The sequence below is a fragment of the Petromyzon marinus genome, chromosome 42 (assembly GCF_048934315.1).
Source record: "Petromyzon marinus isolate PM22_M1 ecotype Great Lakes invasive population chromosome 42, UKy_Petmar_22M1.pri1.0, whole genome shotgun sequence".
NCBI classification, from domain to species: Eukaryota; Metazoa; Chordata; class Hyperoartia; order Petromyzontiformes; family Petromyzontidae; genus Petromyzon; species Petromyzon marinus.
In genome coordinates, this window is record NC_133708.1 from 2,067,238 (window position 1) to 2,091,044 (window position 23,807).

Consider the following 23,807-nt stretch of genomic DNA (forward strand, 5'->3'; position numbering starts at 1 on the left):
ATTGCCCATAGTCTAACATTACCCATAGTCTAACATTACCCATAGTATAACATTGCCAATAGTCTAACATTGCCAATAGTCTAACATTGCCCATAGTCTAACATTGCCCATAGTCTAACATTGCCCAAAGTCTAACATTACCCATAGTCTAACATTACCCATAGTATAACATTGCCAATAGTCTAACATTGCCAATAGTCTAACATTGCCCATAGTCTAACATTGCCCATAGTCTAACATTGCCCAAAGTCTAACATTACCCATAGTCTAACATTGCCAATAGTCTAACATTGCCCATAGTCTAACATTGCCCAAAGTCTAACATTGCCCATAGTCTAACATTGCCCATAGTCTAACATTGCCCATAGTCTAACATTGCCCATAGTCTAACATTGCCCATAGTCTAACATTGCTCAAAGTCTAACATTGGCCATTGGCTAACATTGCCCATAGTCTAACATTACCCATAGTCTAACATTACCCATAGACTAACATTGCCCATAGACTAACATTGCCCATAGACTAACATTGCCCATAGATTAACATTGCCCATAGTCTAACATTGCCTATAGTCTAACATTGCCCATAGTCTAACATTGCCCATAGACTAACAGTACCCATAGACTAACATTACCCATAGACTAACATTACCCATAGACTAACATTGCTCATAGACTAACATTGCCCATATACTGGAATTGCCCATAGATTAACATTACCCATAGTCTAACATTGCCCATAGTCTAACATTACCCATAGACTAACATTACCCATAGACTAACATTGTCCATAGACTAGCATTACCCATAGACTAACATTACCCATATACTAACATTGCCAATAGACTAACATTGCCCATAGACTCACATTGCCCATAGACTAACATTGCCCATAGACTAACATTACCCATAGACTAACATTACAAATAGACTAACATTGCTCATAGACTAACATTGCCCATATACTGAAATTGCCCATAGATTAACATCACCCATAGTCTAGCATTGCCCATAGTCTAACATTACCCATAGACTGACATTACCCATAGACAAACATTGCCCATAGACTAACATTACTCATATACTAACATTGCCCATAGACTAACATTACCCATAGACTAACATTACCCATAGTCTAACATTGCTCGTAGACTAACGTTACCCATAGACTAACATTACCCATAATCTAACATTACCCATAGACTTACATTGCCCATAGACTAACATTGCCCATAGACTAACATTGCCCATAGATTAACATTGCCCATAGTCTAACATTGCCCATAGTCTAACATTGCCCAAAGTCTAACATTACCCATAGTCTAACATTGCCAATAGTCTAACATTGCCCATAGTCTAACATTTCCCAAAGTCTAACATTGCCCATAGTCTAACATTGCCCATAGTCTAACATTGCCCATAGTCTAACATTGCCCATAGTCTAACATTGCCCATAGTCTAACATTGCCCAAAGTCTAACATTGCCCATTGTCTAACATTGCCCATAGTCTAACATTACCCATAGTCTAACATTACCCATAGACTAACATTGCCCATAGACTAACATTGCCCATAGACAACATTGCCCATAGATTTACATTGCCCATAGTCTAACATTGCCTATAGTCTAACATTGCCCATAGTCTAACATTGCCCATAGACTAACAGTACCCATAGACTAACATTATTCATAGACTAACATTACCCATAGAATAACATTGCTCATAGACTAACATTGCCCATATACTGAAATTGCCCATAGATTAACATTACCCATAGTCTAACATTGCCCATAGTCTAACATTACCCATAGACTAAGATTACCCATATACTAACATTGCCAATAGACTAACATTGCTCATAGACTAACATTGCCCATATACTGAAATTGCCCTTAGATTAACATTACCCATAGTCTAGCATTGCCCATAGTCTAACATTACCCATAGACTGACATTACCCATAGACAAACATTGCCCATAGACTAACATTACTCATATACTAACATTGCCCATAGACTAACATTACCCATAGACTAACATTACCCATAGTCTAACATTGCTCGTAGACTAACGTTACCCATAGACTAACATTACCCATAATCTAACATTACCCATAGACTTACATTGCCCATAGACTAACATTGCCCATAGACTAACATTGCCCATAGATTAACATTGCCCATAGTCTAACATTGCCTATAGTCTAACATTGCCCATAGTCTAACATTGCCCATAGTCTAACATTGCCCATAGTCTAACATTGCCCATAGACTAACATTACCCATAGACTAACATTACCCATAGACTAACATTACCCATAGACTAACATTGCTCATAGACTAACATTGCCCATATACTGAAATTGCCCATAGATTAACATTGCCCATAGTCTAACATTGCCCATAGTCTAACATTGCCCAAAGTCTAACATTACCCATAGTCTAACATTGCCCATAGTCTAACATTACCCATAGTCTAACATTACCCATAGTATAACATTGCCAATAGTCTAACATTGCCAATAGTCTAACATTGCCCATAGTCTAACATTGCCCATAGTCTAACATTGCCCAAAGACTAACATTGCCCATAGTCTAACATTGCCCAAAGTCTAAAATTGCCCATAGGCTAACATTACCCATAGTCTAACATTGCCCATAGTCTTACATTGCCCATAGACTAACAGTACCCATAGACTAACATTATTCATAGACTAACATTACCCATGGAATAACATTGCTCATAGACTAACATTGCCCATATACTGAAATTGCCCATAGATTAACATTACCCATAGTCTAACATTGCCCATAGTCTAACATTACCCATAGACTAAGATTACCCATATACTAACATTGCCAATAGACTAACATTGCTCATAGACTAACATTGCCCGTATACTGAAATTGCCCATAGATTAACATTACCCATAGTCTAGCATTGCCCATAGTCTAAAATTACCCATAGACTGACATTACCCATAGACAAACATTGCCCATAGACTAACATTACTCATATACTAACATTGCCCATAGACTAACATTACCCATAGACTAACATTACCCATAGTCTAACATTGCTCGTAGACTAACGTTACCCATAGACTAACATTACCCATAATCTAACATTACCCATAGACTTACATTGCCCATAGACTAACATTGCCCATAGACTAACATTGCCCATAGATTAACATTGCCCATAGTCTAACATTGCCTATAGTCTAACATTGCCCATAGTCTAACATTGCCCATAGTCTAACATTGCCCATAGTCTAACATTACCCATAGACTAACATTACCCATAGACTAACATTACCCATAGACTAACATTGCTCATAGACTAACATTGCCCATATACTGAAATTGCCCATAGATTAACATTGCCCATAGTCTAACATTGCCCATAGTCTAACATTGCCCAAAGTCTAACATTACCCATAGTCTAACATTGCCCATAGTCTAACATTACCCATAGTCTAACATTACCCATAGTATAACATTGCCAATAGTCTAACATTGCCAATAGTCTAACATTGCCCATAGTCTAACATTGCCCATAGTCTAACATTGCCCAAAGACTAACATTGCCCATAGTCTAACATTGCCCAAAGTCTAAAATTGCCCATAGTCTAACATTACCCATAGTCTAACATTGCCCATAGTCTAACATTGCCCAAAGTCTAACATTACCCATAGTCTAACATTGCCCAAAGTCTAACATTACCCATAGTCTAACATTACCCATAGTATAACTATGCCAATAGTCTAACATTGCCAATAGTCTAACATTGCCCATAGTCTAACATTGCCCATAGTCTAACATTGCCCAAAGTCCAACATTACCCATAGTCTAACATTGCCAATAGTCTAACATTGCCCATAGTCTAACATTGCCCAAAGTCTAACATTGCCCAAAGACTAACACTGCCCATAGTCTAACATTGCCCTTAGTCTAACATTGCCCATAGTCTAACATTGCCCATAGTCTAACATTGCAAATATTCTAACATTGCCCAAAGACTAACATTGCCTATAGTCTAACATTGCCCATAGTCTAACATTTCCCATAGTCTAACATTGCCAATAGTCTAACATTGCCCATAGTCTAACATTGCCAATAGTCTAACATTGCCCAAAGACTAACATTGCCCATAGTCTAACATTGCCCAAAGTCTAACATTGCCCATAGTCTAAGATTACCCATAGACTAACATTGCCCAAAGTCTAACATTGCCCAAAGTCTAACATTACCCTTAGTCTAACATTGCCCATAGTCTAACATTGCACAAAGTCTAACATTACCCATAGTCTAACATTGCCCATAGTCTAACATTACCCATAGTCTAACATTACCCATAGTATAACATTGCCAATAGTCTAACATTGCCAATAGTCTAACATTGCCCATAGTCTAACATTGCCCATAGTCTAACATTGCCCAAAGTCTAACATTACCCATAGTCTAACATTACCCATAGTATAACATTGCCAATAGTCTAACATTGCCAATAGTCTAACATTGCCCATAGTCTAACATTGCCCATAGTCTAACATTGCCCAAAGTCTAACATTACCCATAGTCTAACATTGCCAATAGTCTAACATTGCCCATAGTCTAACATTGCCCAAAGTCTAACATTGCCCATAGTCTAACATTGCCCATAGTCTAACATTGCCCATAGTCTAACATTGTCCATAGTCTAACATTGCCCATAGTCTAACATTGCCCAAAGTCTAACATTACCCATAGTCTAACATTGCCAATAGTCTAACATTGCCCATAGTCTAACATTGCCCAAAGTCTAACATTGCCCATAGTCTAACATTGCCCATAGTCTAACATTGCCCATAGTCTAACATTGCCCATAGTCTAACATTGCCCATAGTCTAACATTGCCCAAAGTCTAACATTGCCCATTGTCTAACATTGCCCATAGTCTAACATTACCCATAGTCTAACATTACCCATAGACTAACATTGCCCATAGACTAACATTGCCCATAGACAACATTGCCCATAGATTTACATTGCCCATAGTCTAACATTGCCTATAGTCTAACATTGCCCATAGTCTAACATTGCCCATAGACTAACAGTACCCATAGACTAACATTATTCATAGACTAACATTACCCATAGAATAACATTGCTCATAGACTAACATTGCCCATATACTGAAATTGCCCATAGATTAACATTACCCATAGTCTAACATTGCCCATAGTCTAACATTACCCATAGACTAAGATTACCCATATACTAACATTGCCAATAGACTAACATTGCTCATAGACTAACATTGCCCATATACTGAAATTGCCCTTAGATTCACATTACCCATAGTCTAGCATTGCCCATAGTCTAACATTACCCATAGACTGACATTACCCATAGACAAACATTGCCCATAGACTAACATTACTCATATACTAACATTGCCCATAGACTAACATTACCCATAGACTAACATTACCCATAGTGTAACATTGCTCGTAGACTAACGTTACCCATAGACTAACATTACCCATAATCTAACATTACCCATAGACTTACATTGCCCATAGACTAACATTGCCCATAGACTAACATTGCCCATAGATTAACATTGCCCATAGTCTAACATTGCCTATAGTCTAACATTGCCCATAGTCTAACATTGCCCATAGTCTAACATTGCCCATAGTCTAACATTGCCCATAGACTAACATTACCCATAGACTAACATTACCCATAGACTAACATTACCCATAGACTAACATTGCTCATAGACTAACATTGCCCATATACTGAAATTGCCCATAGATTAACATTGCCCATAGTCTAACATTGCCCATAGTCTAACATTGCCCAAAGTCTAACATTACCCATAGTCTAACATTGCCCATAGTCTAACATTACCCATAGTCTAACATTACCCATAGTATAACATTGCCAATAGTCTAACATTGCCAATAGTCTAACATTGCCCATAGTCTAACATTGCCCATAGTCTAACATTGCCCAAAGACTAACATTGCCCATAGTCTAACATTGCCCAAAGTCTAAAATTGCCCATAGTTTAACATTACCCATAGTCTAACATTGCCCATAGTCTAACATTGCCCATAGACTAACAGTACCCATAGACTAACATTATTCATAGACTAACATTACCCATAGAATAACATTGCTCATAGACTAACATTGCCCATATACTGAAATTGCCCATAGATTAACATTACCCATAGTCTAACATTGCCCATAGTCTAACATTACCCATAGACTAAGATTACCCATATACTAACATTGCCAATAGACTAACATTGCTCATAGACTAACATTGCCCGTATACTGAAATTGCCCATAGATTAACATTACCCATAGACTAACATTACCCATAGTCTAACATTGCTCGTAGACTAACGTTACCCATAGACTAACATTACCCATAATCTAACATTACCCATAGACTTACATTGCCCATAGACTAACATTGCCCATAGACTAACATTGCCCATAGATTAACATTGCCCATAGTCTAACATTGCCTATAGTCTAACATTGCCCATAGTCTAACATTGCCCATAGTCTAACATTGCCCATAGTCTAACATTACCCATAGACTAACATTACCCATAGACTAACATTACCCATAGACTAACATTGCTCATAGACTAACATTGCCCATATACTGAAATTGCCCATAGATTAACATTGCCCATAGTCTAACATTGCCCATAGTCTAACATTGCCCAAAGTCTAACATTACCCATAGTCTAACATTGCCCATAGTCTAACATTACCCATAGTCTAACATTACCCATAGTATAACATTGCCAATAGTCTAACATTGCCAATAGTCTAACATTGCCCATAGTCTAACATTGCCCATAGTCTAACATTGCCCAAAGACTAACATTGCCCATAGTCTAACATTGCCCAAAGTCTAAAATTGCCCATAGTCTAACATTACCCATAGTCTAACATTGCCCATAGTCTAACATTGCCCAAAGTCTAACATTACCCATAGTCTAACATTGCCCAAAGTCTAACATTACCCATAGTCTAACATTACCCATAGTATAACTATGCCAATAGTCTAACATTGCCAATAGTCTAACATTGCCCATAGTCTAACATTGCCCATAGTCTAACATTGCCCAAAGTCCAACATTACCCATAGTCTAACATTGCCAATAGTCTAACATTGCCCATAGTCTAACATTGCCCAAAGTCTAACATTGCCCAAAGACTAACACTGCCCATAGTCTAACATTGCCCTTAGTCTAACATTGCCCATAGTCTAACATTGCCCATAGTCTAACATTGCAAATATTCTAACATTGCCCAAAGACTAACATTGCCTATAGTCTAACATTGCCCATAGTCTAACATTTCCCATAGTCTAACATTGCCAATAGTCTAACATTGCCCATAGTCTAACATTGCCAATAGTCTAACATTGCCCAAAGACTAACATTGCCCATAGTCTAACATTGCCCAAAGTCTAACATTGCCCATAGTCTAAGATTACCCATAGACTAACATTGCCCAAAGTTTAACATTGCCCAAAGTCTAACATTACCCTTAGTCTAACATTGCCCATAGTCTAACATTGCACAAAGTCTAACATTACCCATAGTCTAACATTGCCCATAGTCTAACATTACCCATAGTCTAACATTACCCATAGTATAACATTGCCAATAGTCTAACATTGCCAATAGTCTAACATTGCCCATAGTCTAACATTGCCCATAGTCTAACATTGCCCAAAGTCTAACATTACCCATAGTCTAACATTACCCATAGTATAACATTGCCAATAGTCTAACATTGCCAATAGTCTAACATTGCCCATAGTCTAACATTGCGCATAGTCTAACATTGCCCAAAGTCTAACATTACCCATAGTCTAACATTGCCAATAGTCTAACATTGCCCATAGACTAACATTGCCCATAGACTAACATTGCCCATAGATTCACATTGCCCATAGTCTAACATTGCCTATAGTCTAACATTGCCCATAGTCTAACATTGCCCATAGTCTAACATTGCCCATAGTCTAACATTGCCCATAGACTAACATTACCCATAGACTAACATTACCCATAGACTAACATTACCCATAGACTAACATTGCTCATAGACTAACATTGCCCATATACTGAAATTGCCCATAGATTAACATTGCCCATAGTCTAACATTGCCCATAGTCTAACATTGCCCAAAGTCTAACATTACCCATAGTCTAACATTGCCCATAGTCTAACATTACCCATAGTCTAACATTACCCATAGTATAACATTGCCAATAGTCTAACATTGCCAATAGTCTAACATTGCCCATAGTCTAACATTGCCCATAGTCTAACATTGCCCAAAGACTAACATTGCCCATAGTCTAACATTGCCCAAAGTCTAAAATTGCCCATAGTTTAACATTACCCATAGTCTAACATTGCCCATAGTCTAACATTGCCCATAGACTAACAGTACCCATAGACTAACATTATTCATAGACTAACATTACCCATAGAATAACATTGCTCATAGACTAACATTGCCCATATACTGAAATTGCCCATAGATTAACATTACCCATAGTCTAACATTGCCCATAGTCTAACATTACCCATAGACTAAGATTACCCATATACTAACATTGCCAATAGACTAACATTGCTCATAGACTAACATTGCCCGTATACTGAAATTGCCCATAGATTAACATTACCCATAGACTAACATTACCCATAGTCTAACATTGCTCGTAGACTAACGTTACCCATAGACTAACATTACCCATAATCTAACATTACCCATAGACTTACATTGCCCATAGACTAACATTGCCCATAGACTAACATTGCCCATAGATTAACATTGCCCATAGTCTAACATTGCCTATAGTCTAACATTGCCCATAGTCTAACATTGCCCATAGTCTAACATTGCCCATAGTCTAACATTACCCATAGACTAACATTACCCATAGACTAACATTACCCATAGACTAACATTGCTCATAGACTAACATTGCCCATATACTGAAATTGCCCATAGATTAACATTGCCCATAGTCTAACATTGCCCATAGTCTAACATTGCCCAAAGTCTAACATTACCCATAGTCTAACATTGCCCATAGTCTAACATTACCCATAGTCTAACATTACCCATAGTATAACATTGCCAATAGTCTAACATTGCCAATAGTCTAACATTGCCCATAGTCTAACATTGCCCATAGTCTAACATTGCCCAAAGACTAACATTGCCCATAGTCTAACATTGCCCAAAGTCTAAAATTGCCCATAGTCTAACATTACCCATAGTCTAACATTGCCCATAGTCTAACATTGCCCAAAGTCTAACATTACCCATAGTCTAACATTGCCCAAAGTCTAACATTACCCATAGTCTAACATTACCCATAGTATAACTATGCCAATAGTCTAACATTGCCAATAGTCTAACATTGCCCATAGTCTAACATTGCCCATAGTCTAACATTGCCCAAAGTCCAACATTACCCATAGTCTAACATTGCCAATAGTCTAACATTGCCCATAGTCTAACATTGCCCAAAGTCTAACATTGCCCAAAGACTAACACTGCCCATAGTCTAACATTGCCCTTAGTCTAACATTGCCCATAGTCTAACATTGCCCATAGTCTAACATTGCAAATATTCTAACATTGCCCAAAGACTAACATTGCCTATAGTCTAACATTGCCCATAGTCTAACATTTCCCATAGTCTAACATTGCCAATAGTCTAACATTGCCCATAGTCTAACATTGCCAATAGTCTAACATTGCCCAAAGACTAACATTGCCCATAGTCTAACATTGCCCAAAGTCTAACATTGCCCATAGTCTAAGATTACCCATAGACTAACATTGCCCAAAGTTTAACATTGCCCAAAGTCTAACATTACCCTTAGTCTAACATTGCCCATAGTCTAACATTGCCCATAGTCTAACATTACCCATAGTCTAACATTACCCATAGTATAACATTACCCATAGTCTAACATTGCCCATAGTCTAACATTACCCATAGTCTAACATTACCCATAGTATAACATTGCCAATAGTCTAACATTGCCAATAGTCTAACATTGCCCATAGTCTAACATTGCCCATAGTCTAACATTGCCCAAAGTCTAACATTACCCATAGTCTAACATTACCCATAGTATAACATTGCCAATAGTCTAACATTGCCAATAGTCTAACATTGCCCATAGTCTAACATTGCCCATAGTCTAACATTGCCCAAAGTCTAACATTACCCATAGTCTAACATTGCCAATAGTCTAACATTGCCCATAGTCTAACATTGCCCAAAGTCTAACATTGCCCATAGTCTAACATTGCCCATAGTCTAACATTGCCCATAGTCTAACATTGCCCATAGTCTAACATTGCCCATAGTCTAACATTGCTCAAAGTCTAACATTGGCCATTGGCTAACATTGCCCATAGTCTAACATTACCCATAGTCTAACATTACCCATAGACTAACATTGCCCATAGACTAACATTGCCCATAGACTAACATTGCCCATAGATTAACATTGCCCATAGTCTAACATTGCCTATAGTCTAACATTGCCCATAGTCTAACATTGCCCATAGACTAACAGTACCCATAGACTAACATTACCCATAGACTAACATTACCCATAGACTAACATTGCTCATAGACTAACATTGCCCATATACTGGAATTGCCCATAGATTAACATTACCCATAGTCTAACATTGCCCATAGTCTAACATTACCCATAGACTAACATTACCCATAGACTAACATTGTCCATAGACTAACATTACCCATAGACTAACATTACCCATATACTAACATTGCCAATAGACTAACATTGCCCATAGACTCACATTGCCCATAGACTAACATTGCCCATAGACTAACTTTACCCATAGACTAACATTACAAATAGACTAACATTGCTCATAGACTAACATTGCCCATATACTGAAATTGCCCATAGATTAACATCACCCATAGTCTAGCATTGCCCATAGTCTAACATTACCCATAGACTGACATTACCCATAGACAAACATTGCCCATAGACTAACATTACTCATATACTAACATTGCCCATAGACTAACATTACCCATAGACTAACATTACCCATAGTCTAACATTGCTCGTAGACTAACGTTACCCATAGACTAACATTACCCATAATCTAACATTACCCATAGACTTACATTGCCCATAGACTAACATTGCCCATAGACTAACATTGCCCATAGATTAACATTGCCCATAGTCTAACATTGCCTATAGTCTAACATTGCCCATAGTCTAACATTGCCCATAGTCTAACATTGCCCATAGTCTAACATTGCCCATAGACTAACATTACCCATAGACTAACATTACCCATAGACTAACATTACCCATAGACTAACATTGCTCATAGACTAACATTGCCCATATACTGAAATTGCCCATAGATTAACATTGCCCATATTCTAACATTGCCCATAGTCTAACATTGCCCAAAGTCTAACATTACCCATAGTCTAACATTGCCCATAGTCTAACATTACCCATAGTCTAACATTACCCATAGTATAACATTGCCAATAGTCTAACATTGCCAATAGTCTAACATTGCCCATAGTCTAACATTGCCCAAAGTCTAACATTACCCATAGTCTAACATTGCCAATAGTCTAACATTGCCCATAGTCTAACATTGCCCAAATTCTAACATTGCCCATAGTCTAACATTGCCCATAGTCTAACATTGCCCATAGTCTAACATTGCCCATAGTCTAACATTTCCCATAGTCTAACATTGCCCAAAGTCTAACATTGCCCATTGGCTAACATTGCCCATAGTCTAACATTACCCATAGTCTAACATTACCCATAGACTAACATTGCTCACAGACTAACATTGCCCGTATACTGAAATTGCCCATAGATTAACATTACCCATAGTCTAACATTGCCCATAGTCTAACATTGCCAATAGTCTAACATTGCCCATAGTCTAACATTGCCCAAAGTCTAACATTGCCCATAGTCTAACATTGCCCATAGTCTAACATTGCCCATAGTCTAACATTGCCCATAGTCTAACATTGCCCATAGTCTAACATTGCTCAAAGTCTAACATTGGCCATTGGCTAACATTGCCCATAGTCTAACATTACCCATAGTCTAACATTACCCATAGACTAACATTGCCCATAGACTAACATTGCCCATAGACTAACATTGCCCATAGATTAACATTGCCCATAGTCTAACATTGCCTATAGTCTAACATTGCCCATAGTCTAACATTGCCCATAGACTAACAGTACCCATAGACTAACATTACCCATAGACTAACATTACCCATAGACTAACATTGCTCATAGACTAACATTGCCCATATACTGGAATTGCCCATAGATTAACATTACCCATAGTCTAACATTGCCCATAGTCTAACATTACCCATAGACTAACATTACCCATAGACTAACATTGTCCATAGACTAACATTACCCATAGACTAACATTACCCATATACTAACATTGCCAATAGACTAACATTGCCCATAGACTCACATTGCCCATAGACTAACATTGCCCATAGACTAACATTACCCATAGACTAACATTACAAATAGACTAACATTGCTCATAGACTAACATTGCCCATATACTGAAATTGCCCATAGATTAACATCACCCATAGTCTAGCATTGCCCATAGTCTAACATTACCCATAGACTGACATTACCCATAGACAAACATTGCCCATAGACTAACATTACTCATATACTAACATTGCCCATAGACTAACATTACCCATAGACTAACATTACCCATAGTCTAACATTGCTCGTAGACTAACGTTACCCATAGACTAACATTACCCATAATCTAACATTACCCATAGACTTACATTGCCCATAGACTAACATTGCCCATAGACTAACATTGCCCATAGATTAACATTGCCCATAGTCTAACATTGCCTATAGTCTAACATTGCCCATAGTCTAACATTGCCCATAGTCTAACATTGCCCATAGTCTAACATTGCCCATAGACTAACATTACCCATAGACTAACATTACCCATAGACTAACATTACCCATAGACTAACATTGCTCATAGACTAACATTGCCCATATACTGAAATTGCCCATAGATTAACATTGCCCATATTCTAACATTGCCCATAGTCTAACATTGCCCAAAGTCTAACATTACCCATAGTCTAACATTGCCCATAGTCTAACATTACCCATAGTCTAACATTACCCATAGTATAACATTGCCAATAGTCTAACATTGCCAATAGTCTAACATTGCCCATAGTCTAACATTGCCCAAAGTCTAACATTACCCATAGTCTAACATTGCCAATAGTCTAACATTGCCTATAGTCTAACATTGCCCAAAGTCTAACATTGCCCATAGTCTAACATTGCCCATAGTCTAACATTGCCCATAGTCTAACATTGCCCATAGTCTAACATTACCCATAGACTGACATTACCCATAGACAAACATTGCCCATAGACTAACATTACTCATATACTAACATTGCCCATAGACTAACATTACCCATAGACTAACATTACCCATAGTCTAACATTGCTCGTAGACTAACGTTACCCATAGACTAACATTACCCATAATCTAACATTACCCATAGACTTACATTGCCCATAGACTAACATTGCCCATAGACTAACATTGCCCATAGATTAACATTGCCCATAGTCTAACATTGCCTATAGTCTAACATTGCCCATAGTCTAACATTGCCCATAGTCTAACATTGCCCATAGTCTAACATTGCCCGTAGACTAACATTACCCATAGACTAACATTACCCATAGACTAACATTACCCATAGACTAACATTGCTCATAGACTAACATTGCCCATATACTGAAATTGCCCATAGATTAACATTGCCCATATTCTAACATTGCCCATAGTCTAACATTGCCCAAAGTCTAACATTACCCATAGTCTAACATTGCCCATAGTCTAACATTACCCATAGTCTAACATTACCCATAGTATAACATTGCCAATAGTCTAACATTGCCAATAGTCTAACATTGCCCATAGTCTAACATTGCCCAAAGTCTAACATTACCCATAGTCTAACATTGCCAATAGTCTAACATTGCCCATAGTCTAACATTGCCCAAAGTCTAACATTGCCCATAGTCTAACATTGCCCATAGTCTAACATTGCCCATAGTCTAACATTGCCCATAGTCTAACATTGCCCATAGTCTAACATTGCCCAAAGTCTAACATTGCCCATTGGCTAACATTGCCCATAGTCTAACATTACCCATAGTCTAACATTACCCATAGACTAACATTGCTCACAGACTAACATTGCCCGTATACTGAAATTGCCCATAGATTAACATTACCCATAGTCTAACATTGCCCATAGTCTAACATTGCCCATAGTCTAACATTGCCCATAGTCTAACATTGCCCATAGTCTAACATTGCCCATAGTCTAACATTGCCCAAAGTCTAACATTGCCCATTGGCTAACATTACCCATAGACTAACATTACCCATAGACTAACATTGTCCATAGACTAACATTACCCATAGACTAACATTACCCATATACTAACATTGCCAATAGACTAACATTGCCCATAGACTCACATTGCCCATAGACTAACATTGCCCATAGACTAACATTACCCATAGACTAACATTACAAATAGACTAACATTGCTCATAGACTAACATTGCCCATATACTGAAATTGCCCACAGATTAACATCACCCATAGTCTAGCATTGCCCATAGTCTAACATTACCCATAGACTGACATTACCCATAGACTAACATTGCCCAAAGTCTAACATTGCCCAAAGTCTAACATTACCCTTAGTCTAACATTGCCCATAGTCTAACATTGCCCAAAGTCTAACATTACCCATAGTCTAACATTGCCCATAGTCTAACATTACCCATAGTCTAACATTACCCATAGTATAAGATTGCCAATAGTCTAACATTGCCAATAGTCTAACATTGTCCATAGTCTAACATTGCCCATAGTCTAACATTGCCCAAAGTCTAACATTACCCATAGTCTAACATTGCCAATAGTATAACATTGCCCATAGTCTAACATTGCCCAAAGTCTAACATTGCCCATAGTCTAACATTGCCCATAGTCTAACATTGCCCATAGTCTAACATTGCCCATAGTATAACATTGCCCATAGTCTAACATTGCCCAAAGTCTAACATTGCCCATTGTCTAACATTGCCCATAGTCTAACATTACCCATAGTCTAACATTACCCATAGACTAACATTGCCCATAGACTAACATTACCCATAGAATAACATTGCTCATAGACTAACATTGCCCATATACTGAAATTGCCCATAGATTAACATTACCCATAGTCTAACATTGCCCATAGTCTAACATTACCCATAGACTAACATTACCCATATACTAACATTGCCAATAGACTAACATTGCTCATAGACTAACATTGCCCATATACTGAAATTGCCCATAGATTAACATTACCCATAGTCTAGCATTGCCCATAGTCTAACATTACCCATAGACTGACATTACCCATAGACAAACATTGCCCATAGACTAACATTACTCATATACTATCATTGCCCATAGACTAACATTACCCATAGTCTAACATTGCCAATAGTCTAACATTGCCCATAGTCTAACATTGCCAATAGTCTAACATTGCCCAAAGACTAACATTGCCCATAGTCTAACATTGCCCAAAGTCTAACATTGCCCATAATCTAAGATTACCCATAGACTAACATTGCCCAAAGTCTAACATTGCCCAAAGTCTAACATTGCCCTTAGTCTAACATTGCCCATAGTCTAACATTGCCCAAAGTCTAATATTACCCATAGTCTAACATTGCCAATAGTCTAACATTGCCCATAGTCTAACATTGCCCAAAGTCTAACATTGCCCATAGTCTAACATTGCCCATAGTCTAACATTGCCCATAGTCTAACATTGCCCATAGTCTAACATTGCCCATAGTCTAGCATTGCCCAAAGTCTAACATTGCCCATTGTCTAACATTGCCCATAGTCTAACATTACCCATAGTCTAACATTACCCATAGACTAACATTGCCCATAGACTAACATTGCCCATAGACAACATTGCCCATAGATTAACATTGCCCATAGTCTAACATTGCCTATAGTCTAACATTGCCCATAGTCTAACATTGCCCATAGACTAACAGTACCCATAGACTAACATTATTCATAGACTAACATTACCCATAGAATAACATTGCTCATAGACTAACATTGCCCATATACTGAAATTGCCCATAGATTAACATTACCCATAGTCTAACATTGCCCATAGTCTAACATTACCCATAGACTAAGATTACCCATATACTAACATTGCCAATAGACTAACATTGCTCATAGACTAACATTGCCCATATACTGAAATTGCCCATAGATTAACATTACCCATAGTCTAGCATTGCCCATAGTCTAACATTACCCATAGACTGACATTACCCATAGACAAACATTGCCCATAGACTAACATTACTCATATACTAACATTGCCCATAGACTAACATTACCCATAGACTAACATTACCCATAGACTAACATTACCCATAGACTAACATTGCTCATAGACTAACATTGCCCATATACTGAAATTGCCCATAGATTAACATTGCCCATAGTCTAACATTGCCCATAGTCTAACATTACCCATAGTCTAACATTGCCAATAGTCTAACATTGCCCATAGTCTAACATTGCCAATAGTCTAACATTGCCCATTGTCTAACATTGCCCATAGTCTAACATTACCCATAGTCTAACATTACCCATAGACTAACATTGCCCATAGACTAACATTGCCCATAGACTAACATTGCCCATAGATTAACATTGCCCATAGTCTAACATTGCCTATAGTCTAACATTGCCCATAGTCTAACATTGCCCATAGACTAACAGTACCCATAGACTAACATTATTCATAGACTAACATTACCCATAGAATAACATTGCTCATAGACTAACATTGCCCATATACTGAAATTGCCCATAGATTAACATTACCCATAGTCTAACATTGCCCATAGTCTAACATTACCCATAGACTAACATTACCCATATACTAACATTGCCAATAGACTAACATTGCTCATAGACTAACATTGCCCATATACTGAAATTGCCCATAGATTAACATTACCCATAGTCTAGCATTGCCCATAGTCTAACATTACCCATAGACTGACATTACCCATAGACAAACATTGCCCATAGACTAACATTACTCATATACTAACATTGCCCATAGACTAACATTACCCATAGACTAACATTACCCATAGTCTAACATTGCTCGTAGACTAACGTTACCCATAGACTAACATTACCCATAATCTAACATTACCCATAGACTTACATTGCCCATAGACTAACATTGCCCATAGACTAACATTGCCCATAGATTAACATTGCCCATAGTCTAACATTGCCTATAGTCTAACATTGCCCATAGTCTAACATTGCCCATAGTCTACCATTGCCCATAGTCTAACATTGCCCATAGACTAACATTACCCATAGACTAACATTACCCATAGACTAACATTACCCATAGACTAACATTGCTCATAGACTAACATTGCCCATATACTGAAATTGCCCATAGATTAACATTGCCCATAGTCTAACATTGCCCATAGTCTAACATTACCCATAGTCTAACATTGCCAATAGTCTGACATTGCCCATAGTCTAACATTGCCAAAAGTCTAACATTGCCCAAAGACTAACATTGCCCATAGTCTAACATTGCCCAAAGTCTAACATTGCCCATAGTCTAACATTACCCATAGACTAACATTGCCCAAAGTCTAACATTGCCCATAGTCTAACATTGCCCATAGTCTAACATTGCCCATAGTCTAACATTGCCCAAAGTCTAACATTGCCCATTGTCTAACATTGCCCATAGTCTAACATTACCCATAGTCTAACATTACCCATAGACTAACATTGCCCATAGACTAACATTGCCCATAGACTAACATTGCCCATAGATTAACATTGCCCAAAGTCTAACATTGCCTATAGTCTAACATTGCCCATAGTCTAACATTGCCCATAGACTAACAGTACCCATAGACTAACATTACCCATAGACTAACATTACCCATAGAATAACATTGCTCATAGACTAACATTGCCCATATACTGAAATTGCCCATAGATTAACATTACACATAGTCTAACATTGCCCATAGTCTAACATTACCCATAGACTAACATTACCCATATACTAACATTGCCAATAGACTAACATTGCTCATAGACTAACATTGCCCATATACTGAAATTTCCCATAGATTAACATTACCCATAGTCTAGCATTGCCCATAGTCTAACATTACCCATAGACTGACATTACCCATATACAAACATTGCCCATAGACTAACATTACTCATATACTAACATTGCCCATAGACTAACATTACCCATAGACTAACATTACCCATAGTCTAACATTGCTCGTAGACTAACGTTACCCATAGACTAACATTACCCATAATCTAACATTACCCATAGACTTACATTGCCCATAGACTAACATTGCCCATAGACTAACATTGCCCATAGATTAACATTGCCCATAGTCTAACATTGCCTATAGTCTAACATTGCCCATAGTCTAACATTGCCCATAGTCTAACATTGCCCATAGTCTAACATTGCCCATAGACTAACATTACCCATAGACTAACATTACCCATAGACTAACATTACCCATAGACTAACATTGCTCATAGACTAACATTGCCCATATACTGAAATTGCCCATAGATTAACATTGCCCATAGTCTAACATTGCCCATAGTCTAACATTACCCATAGTCTAACATTGCCAATAGTCTGACATTGCCCATAGTCTAACATTGCCAAAAGTCTAACATTGCCCAAAGACTAACATTGCCCATAGTCTAACATTGCCCAAAGTCTAACATTGCCCATAGTCTAACATTACCCATAGACTAACATTGCCCAAAGTCTAACATTGCCCAAAGTCTAACATTACCCATAGTCTAACATTGACCATAGTCTAACATTGCCCAAAGTCTAACATTACCCATAGTCTAACATTGCCCAAAGTCTAACATTACCCATAGTCTAACATTACCCATAGTATAACTATGCCAATAGTCTAACATTGCCAATAGTCTAACATTGCCCATAGTCTAACATTGCCCATAGTCTAACATTGCCAATAGTCTAACATTGCCCATAGTCCAACATTGCCCAAAGTCTAACATTGCCCAAAGACTAACATTGCCCATAGTCTAACATTGCCCATAGTCTAACATTGCCCATAGTCTAACATTGCCCATAGTCTAACATTGCAAATAGTCTAACATTGCCCAAAGACTAACATTGCCCATAGTCTAACATTGCCCATAGTCTAACATTTCCCATAGTCTAACATTGCCAATAGTCTAACATTGCCCAAAGACTAACATTGCCCATAGTCTAACATTGCCCAAAGTCTAACATTGCCCATAGTCTAAGATTACCCATAGACTAACATTGCCCAAAGTCTAACATTGCCCAAAGTCTAACATTACCCTTAGTCTAACATTGCCCATAGTCTAACATTGCCCAAAGTCTAACATTACCCATAGTCTAACATTGCCCATAGTCTAACATTACCCATAGTCTAACATTACCCATAGTATAACATTGCCAATAGTCTAACATTGCCAATAGTCTAACATTGCCCATAGTCTAACATTGCCCATAGTCTAACATTGCCCAAAGACTAACATTGCCCATAATCTAACATTACCCATAGACTTACATTGCCCATAGACTAACATTGCCCATAGACTAACATTGCCCATAGATTAACATTGCCCATAGTCTAACATTGCCTATAGTCTAACATTGCCCATAGTCTAACATTGCCCATAGTCTAACATTGCCCATAGTCTAACATTGCCCATAGACTAACATTACCCATAGACTAACATTACCCATAGACTAACAATACCCATAGACTAACATTGCTCATAGACTAACATTGCCCATATACTGAAATTGCCCATAGATTAACATTGCCCATAGTCTAACATTGCCCATAGTCTAACATTACCCATAGTCTAACATTGCCAATAGTCTGACATTGCCCATAGTCTAACATTGCCAAAAGTCTAACATTGCCCAAAGACTAACATTGCCCATAGTCTAACATTGCCCAAAGTCTAACATTGCCCATAGTCTAACATTACCCATAGACTAACATTGCCCAAAGTCTAACATTGCCCAAAGTCTAACATTACCCATAGTCTAACATTGCCCATAGTCTAACATTGCCCAAAGTCTAACATTACCCATAGTCTAACATTGCCCAAAGTCTAACATTACCCATAGTCTAACATTACCCATAGTATAACTATGCCAATAGTCTAACATTGCCAATAGTCTAACATTGCCCATAGTCTAACATTGCCCATAGTCTAACATTGCCAATAGTCTAACATTGCCCATAGTCCAACATTGCCCAAAGTCTAACATTGCCCAAAGACTAACATTGCCCATAGTCTAACATTGCCCATAGTCTAACATTGCCCATAGTCTAACATTGCCCAAAGTCTAACATTACCCATAGTCTAACATTGCCCAAAGTCTAACATTACCCATAGTCTAACATTACCCATAGTATAACTATGCCAATAGTCTAACATTGCCAATAGTCTAACATTGCCCCTAGTCTAACATTGCCCATAGTCTAACATTGCCAATAGTCTAACATTGCCCATAGTCCAACATTGCCCAAAGTCTAACATTGCCCAAAGACTAACATTGCCCATAGTCTAACATTGCCCATAGTCTAACATTGCCCATAGTCTAACATTGCCCATAGTCTAACATTGCAAATAGTCTAACATTGCCCAAAGACTAACATTGCCAATAGTCTAACATTGCCCATAGTCTAACATTTCCCATAGTCTAACATTACCCATAGTATAACATTGCCAATAGTCTAACATTGCCAATAGTCTAACATTGCCCATAGTCTAACATTGCCCATAGTCTAACATTGCCCAAAGACTAACATTGCCCATAATCTAACATTACCCATAGACTTACATTGCCCATAGACTAACATTGCCCATAGACTAACATTGCCCATAGATTAACATTGCCCATAGTCTAACATTGCCTATAGTCTAACATTGCCCATAGTCTAACATTGCCCATAGTCTAACATTGCCCATAGTCTAACATTGCCCATAGACTAACATTACCCATAGACTAACATTACCCATAGACTAACATTACCCATAGACTAACATTGCTCATAGACTAACATTGCCCATATACTGAAATTGCCCATAGATTAACATTGCCCATAGTCTAACATTGCCCATAGTCTAACATTACCCATAGTCTAACATTGCCAATAGTCTGACATTGCCCATAGTCTAACATTGCCAAAAGTCTAACATTGCCCAAAGACTAACATTGCCCATAGTCTAACATTGCCCAAAGTCTAACATTGCCCATAGTCTAACATTACCCATAGACTAACATTGCCCAAAGTCTAACATTGCCCAAAGTCTAACATTACCCATAGTCTAACATTGCCCATAGTCTAACATTGCCCAAAGTCTAACATTACCCATAGTCTAACATTGCCCAAAGTCTAACATTACCCATAGTCTAACATTACCCATAGTATAACTATGCCAATAGTCTAACATTGCCAATAGTCTAACATTGCCCATAGTCTAACATTGCCCATAGTCTAACATTGCCAATAGTCTAACATTGCCCATAGTCCAACATTGCCCAAAGTCTAACATTGCCCAAAGACTAACATTGCCCATAGTCTAACATTGCCCATAGTCTAACATTGCCCATAGTCTAACATTGCCCATAGTCTAACATTGCAAATAGTCTAACATTGCCCAAAGACTAACATTGCCCATAGTCTAACATTGCCCATAGTCTAACATTTCCCATAGTCTAACATTGCCAATAGTCTAACATTGCCCAAAGACTAACATTGCCCATAGTCTAACATTGCCCAAAGTCTAACATTGCCCATAGTCTAAGATTACCCATAGACTAACATTGCCCAAAGTCTAACATTGCCCAAAGTCTAACATTACCCTTAGTCTAACATTGCCCATAGTCTAACATTGCCCAAAGTCTAACATTACCCATAGTCTAACATTGCCCATAGTCTAACATTACCCATAGACTAACATTGCCCAAAGTCTAACATTGCCCAAAGTCTAACATTACCCATAGTCTAACATTGCCCATAGTCTAACATTGCCCAAAGTCTAACATTACCCATAGTCTAACATTGCCCAAAGTCTAACATTACCCATAGTCTAACATTACCCATAGTATAACTATGCCAATAGTCTAACATTGCCAATAGTCTAACATTGCCCATAGTCTAACATTGCCCATAGTCTAACATTGCCAATAGTCTAACATTGCCCATAGTCCAACATTGCCCAAAGTCTAACATTGCCCAAAGACTAACATTGCCCATAGTCTAACATTGCCCATAGTCTAACATTGCCCATAGTCTAACATTGCCCATAGTCTAACATTGCAAATAGTCTAACATTGCCCAAAGACTAACATTGCCCATAGTCTAACATTGCCCATAGTCTAACATTTCCCATAGTCTAACATTGCCAATAGTCTAACATTGCCCAAAGACTAACATTGCCCATAGTCTAACATTGCCCAAAGTCTAACATTGCCCATAGTCTAAGATTACCCATAGACTAACATTGCCCAAAGTCTAACATTGCCCAAAGTCTAACATTACCCTTAGTCTAACATTGCCCATAGTCTAACATTGCCCAAAGTCTAACATTACCCATAGTCTAACATTGCCCATAGTCTAACATTACCCATAGTCTAACATTACCCATAGTATAACATTGCCAATAGTCTAACATTGCCAATAGTCTAACATTGCCCATAGTCTAACATTGCCCATAGTCTAACATTGCCCAAAGACTAACATTGCCCATAATCTAACATTACCCATAGACTTACATTGCCCATAGACTAACATTGCCCATAGACTAACATTGCCCATAGATTAACATTGCCCATAGTCTAACATTGCCTATAGTCTAACATTGCCCATAGTCTAACATTGCCCATAGTCTAACATTGCCCATAGTCTAACATTGCCCATAGACTAACATTACCCATAGACTAACATTACCCATAGACTAACATTACCCATAGACTAACATTGCTCATAGACTAACATTGCCCATATACTGAAATTGCCCATAGATTAACATTGCCCATAGTCTAACATTGCCCATAGTCTAACATTACCCATAGTCTAACATTGCCAATAGTCTGACATTGCCCATAGTCTAACATTGCCAAAAGTCTAACATTGCCCAAAGACTAACATTGCCCATAGTCTAACATTGCCCAAAGTCTAACATTGCCCATAGTCTAACATTACCCATAGACTAACATTGCCCAAAGTCTAACATTGCCCAAAGTCTAACATTACCCATAGTCTAACATTGCCCATAGTCTAACATTGCCCAAAGTCTAACATTACCCATAGTCTAACATTGCCCAAAGTCTAACATTACCCATAGTCTAACATTACCCATAGTATAACTATGCCAATAGTCTAACATTGCCAATAGTCTAACATTGCCCATAGTCTAACATTGCCCATA